At 39.5% G+C, this 5048-nt stretch overlaps 1 pseudogene; it reads right to left on the reverse strand.

Moving 5' to 3' along the window:
* Positions 1 to 3273: 3273 nt before the first annotated feature.
* Positions 3274 to 4713, reverse strand: LOC139703498 (zinc finger protein 14-like; annotated as a pseudogene).
* Between the last annotated feature and the right edge of the window lie 335 nt (positions 4714 to 5048).

Below are 5048 nucleotides of genomic sequence, written 5' to 3' on the forward strand. Positions count from 1 at the left end.
TGTCCAGGAGCAAGCCTTTGGCAAATGGATTTATTAGAAAGAAGTCCAGACTGCATCAAGAGCTCACACACCACTATGCAATATTTCTTGTGAATCAAAGATGTAAAACTAGGAAATTGCCACACTGTCTCATTAGGTGGAAAGAAAGTTTTCAGTAATCCTGGGGAGCATTCAAAACTATCTCTTAAAGATGAAGTGCTACAGGATGGCTTAAGCTGTATTTATTAAAAACAGAAGTGCCACAGCACGCTCTTTTGGCCTTCCTTTCCAAGTGAACACTGAGACACAGAAAAAGTCTGGAACAGAGACAACAGTGACAACCATCCCATCTTTGGCATGTTGGCTGCCTTAATATTCAGACACAAGAATGTAAGGAACTCTGATCAATGACCAAACAAAATCCATGACACCTGAATAGGTTTTGGGTGAGCTTTTCCTCAGGATGCTTTGATTCCTTAGGATGGGTCATTGAATCCTTTAGCCTGAGCAGAATCAGCCCTCTCCACAGCATGTACTGCAGAATGTCACCTGATTGGAGGCTGTAGCTCCATTAGTGATGTAGGGCACATGAGGCTAGACACCCAAGGAATGTTCCAGGAGCAGATTTATTAGCTGCAGGGTTCTGAGGTATATCACCTAAAATTTCTTGGATCACTGCTTGGAATTTCATTGATCTTTTTTTACACCCAGTGGGACAGGGATAGAGGTTTATATTTTCTGTAGGTGTATACGTAAAGGGTTTTTTTTTTTTTTAGTTCACAGAAAGTGCTTTGTGTACCAATTGTAAGATTAGTCAGAGGTCTTCCAAGTTTTACCACAAAAGCAGAAGTCTGTGTTATAACCCACACTGAGATCTTTGCAAAATCTTTTCCTGACATTCTGTTGAAAGAAAATTATGGTGAAGGTCTCTCGAGAAGCTTATTTAAGATTCTTTGGTGGAGAAGGGAGTGCCGCTATATTAGGACATCAGATTGGGACACTATTTACCAAGCCTTTGGTCATGTAGTGTGTATTAAAAAGGTTTTCTTAACTTTAAAACTTAAACCATCACATAATTTTCCCAGGGATACTGAGGAACTCTAACACAGAAAGAAATCAAGCCTGGGCTTTCTGGCATATTCCACCTAAGTATTAATCATGGGGATAAAAGCTAAGTTGGATGTAGTTTTTTTTTTTTTTTTTTTTTTTAATTCACTGGTATAAAAGACCTTTAAGAAGGAAGAGATCAGCTGCAAATGTGGAGGAGACACCTGTAGAGCTGCATCTGCTGTTGTGGTCATCAGTGGGGTCCACACACAGCAGCAGCAGCAAACTCACCACCTGAGCTATGAGAGTGCTCGGTGCTAGAATGCCTGCCTAGCATGCACAAGGCAGGATTGGGTCCCCAGAACTGGGAAAAGAAAAGAGAAAGCAACTCAGGTATAGGGCAAAATATATTTTGAGAAAGTGCCTTCCAACCAATATACCCAAATGACATTATTTTATAATGCTCTTTAATGTGCCTACATACAACAGAACACATGAGACTTAGAACAAGCACAAGTGACAAGAGTGGTGGTCCCAGAGTCATCAACAGCTCAAAAAGGAATCAAGGAAAAGAAAGAGGCCAGCTTCAGGTTACACAGACACATCCCTATGGTCCCAGCTGCCAGCCTCACCCCATCTCAAAAAATAACAATTAAAAGGACTGTGGAGAAACTCAGTGGTGGAGCACTCCTGGGTGAAATCTGAACAAAGAAAGAGAACAAAGGAGTTCAGAAGAGCCATTTCACCAGCCTGTACAGAAGGCTGGAGTGGAGAGGCCTAAACTAACATACACAATATGTAATGAAACATTAGACACAAGACTTAAAATTTCAGGAAAATGGAATCTAACAATAAGAGAGATTTAACCCAGAAAAACATGTGGCTTTCAAATCTTCATGCTGATGTAGTGCTCCTCTCCAACCCAGGGTGCATTTTTTTTTTTTTTTTGAGAGAGAGAGAGAGAATTTTTTTACTATTTATTTTTTAGTTTTCAGCAGACACAACATCGTTGTTTGTAGGTGGTGCTGAGGATCGAACCTGGATGGCACACATGCCAGGCGAGCACGCTACTACTTGAGAAACATCCCCAGCCCCCAGGGTATATTTTTATTACCTCTGAATAGACAAAAAAAAAAAAAAAAAAAAAAAAAAGAAAGAAAAAAGAAAAAGAAATGAAGGCAAACACCCTTTTCACACACCTACAGTGGTTTTCTCAAAATAAATAAATAAAATAAAAATTTCCTCAAGTCTGAACAAGTTCAAATGGATCTGAAACAAGCAAAGGTCTCACCACATTTATGCATACAGGGCATTTCTCCAGTGTGATTTTTTAAAATGCTGTTCAAAGGGACCTGGAAAGTTGAAAGTCTTACTACAATTTTTAAAGAGAGAAAAAGAATCTTCCCAGATGTGAATTCTTTATGTCTTTGAAGAAAACTGTGAAAGGTGAATACTGCCCCACATGTATGAGTCCTTTCATACAATGGAACAAAACTAGAACAGCTGAACCCTTAATATTTCTTACTTGCATAGGATTTATTATTTTTATTCCAAAAGAATCTTCCCAGTCCTTAGAAAAATACTGAGAAAACTAGAAGATTCCCCACATTTCTCACACTCACAGGGCTTCTCTCCATGAGTGTTTTCATATATGAGAAGGAAAACAGGGCTGGGATGGGAAGTTGACAGGATGTAGCAAATCTCCCACATTCACAGGGTTTGTTTTTTAATGTGAGTGAAATGGCTTTGAAGGCAACAGGGAAAAAGAAATGACTTGTGATATTTTTCACATTTAAAGAGTTATTCAATCAGATGTGGTGGTGTATGCCTTTAATCCCTGAGACTTGAGAGGCTGATTCTGAAGGATCAACATTGGAGGCTAGCCTGATCACCTCAAGAAGACCCTAAGAAATGCAGCAAGTCCCTGTCTCAAAATAAAAAGTAAAAAGGAACTGGAATGTAGCTCAGTGGTAGAGCACCACCAGCGTAAATCCCCAGTATCTCTCTCTCTCTCTCTCTCTCTCTCTCTCTCTCTCTCTCTCTCTCTCTCTCTCACACACACACACACACACACACACACACACACACACACACACACACGTTTTCAGCAGTGAGATCACTTTCTTGTCTTTGAGGATGACATGAAATATTGATTTACCATATTTCACATTCAAAGGACTTTTCTCCAGTAACTTCCTACATGTATATGAGTGAAACAGTAATAACAGAAAAGTTTACCAATTGTTTTCATGCATACGATTTCTCTGCAGTATGTATTCTTTCACGTGTGTAAAGCAGACAGGATGTAGCAAAGTCTTTTCCACATTGTTGACATTCATAGGGCTTCTCTCCAGTATGCATTCTTCCATGAAAGGTTACTGAATCTAGCAAAGCCTTTGCCACAGTGCTTACATGCATAGGGCTTCTGTCCAGTATGTTTGTTTATGTGAGTGAAGGTGAGAGGACTGGGTGAAGGCTTTCCCACACTGCTTACATGCATAGGGCTTTTCGTATGAGTTCGTTCATGTACCTTAAGGCAAGAGGCAGTCGTGAAGGCTTTTCCACATTGTTGACATTCATAGGGCTTTTCCCCAGTATGCATTCTTCCATGTATGTGAATATGACGGGATGAAGAAAATGTTTTTCCACATTGTTGACATCCAAAGGGTTTCTTTCTAGTATGTGTTCTTCCATGAATCTGAAGGTGACTAGATGTAGCAAAGGCTTTTCCACACTGCTTACACTCATAGGGCTTCTCCCCAGAATGTTTTTTCATGTAACTGAAGGTAACTGAATCTAACAAACACTTTGCCACATTGTTTACATTCATAGGGCTTCTCTCCAGTATGTGTTCATCCATATCTGTGAAGGCCACAGGATTTAGCAAAAACTTTGTCACACTGTTTACACTCATAGGGCTTCTCTCCAGGTGAGTTTGTTCATGTATCTGAAGGCAAGAGGCAGTAGTGAAGGCTTTTCCACATTGTTGACATTCATAGGGCTTTTCTCTGGTATGAATTCTTCCATGTTTATAAAGCTGATGGGATGTAGCAAAGGCTTTGCCACACTGCTTACATTCATACAGCTTCTCTCCAGTATGAGTTTGTTCATGTGAGTGAAGGTGACTGGATCTAGAAAAGGCTTTGCCACACTGCTTACATTCATACAGCTTCTCTCCAGTATGTGTTCTTCCATGTCTGTGAAGGGAACAGGATCTAGCAAAGGCTTTGCCACACTGCTTACATTAGTAGGGCTTCTCCCCAGTATGCATTTTCTGATGTATTCTAAGTAAACTCAGAAGCAACTTAGAAGCAAAGTCTTTCCCACATACCTTACATTTGAAATGTGCATTCCCTGTGTGTGTGATCCTATGCCTTTGAAGATTTGTGAGTGAAATAAAAGTTTGACCACCTTGTTTACATTCATAAAATTTCTCAGCAGAATGAGTTCTTTCATGTCTTCTAAATAAAGAGGAGAAATGAAAGGCTTTTCTACATACCTCACATTGAAAATGTTTACCTCCACTCTGTGTTCTTGTGTGTCTTTGAACACCTGGGAGAGAAGAAGAGGCTTCACCACATTGTTGACATTCATCAGGTTGCCACCCAGTATGAGTTTTTTCATGTCTTTGAATGCCACTGGAACAACTGATGACTTTCCCACATACTGTACTTTCATAAGGTCCATCTCCAGTTTGTATTAACATTTGTGTGAGAATACTTTTGAGAGAAACCAGAGATATCCTGTATTGTTTAAATTTACATGGCTTCTCTGCACATTCCTCATGCTTGTAGTATTTGTGTCCAGAGTGAGATGTGATGTGCCTATGAAGGAATGAAGGACATATGAAGTCTTTTGCACACATAATGAAGTCACATGGATTTACTCTATTAAAATTTTTCTTTGTTCGATTAAGAATTGGAATTGATTTGAAGGTTTACCCACACTATTTTGGTCCTTTGAAGTTTACCATATGATTTCTTTGAAGAAGTGACCAGCACATAAGCAATGCTTGATTAATT

The sequence above is a fragment of the Marmota flaviventris genome, chromosome Y (assembly GCF_047511675.1).
Source record: "Marmota flaviventris isolate mMarFla1 chromosome Y, mMarFla1.hap1, whole genome shotgun sequence".
Classification (NCBI taxonomy): Eukaryota; Metazoa; Chordata; class Mammalia; order Rodentia; family Sciuridae; genus Marmota; species Marmota flaviventris.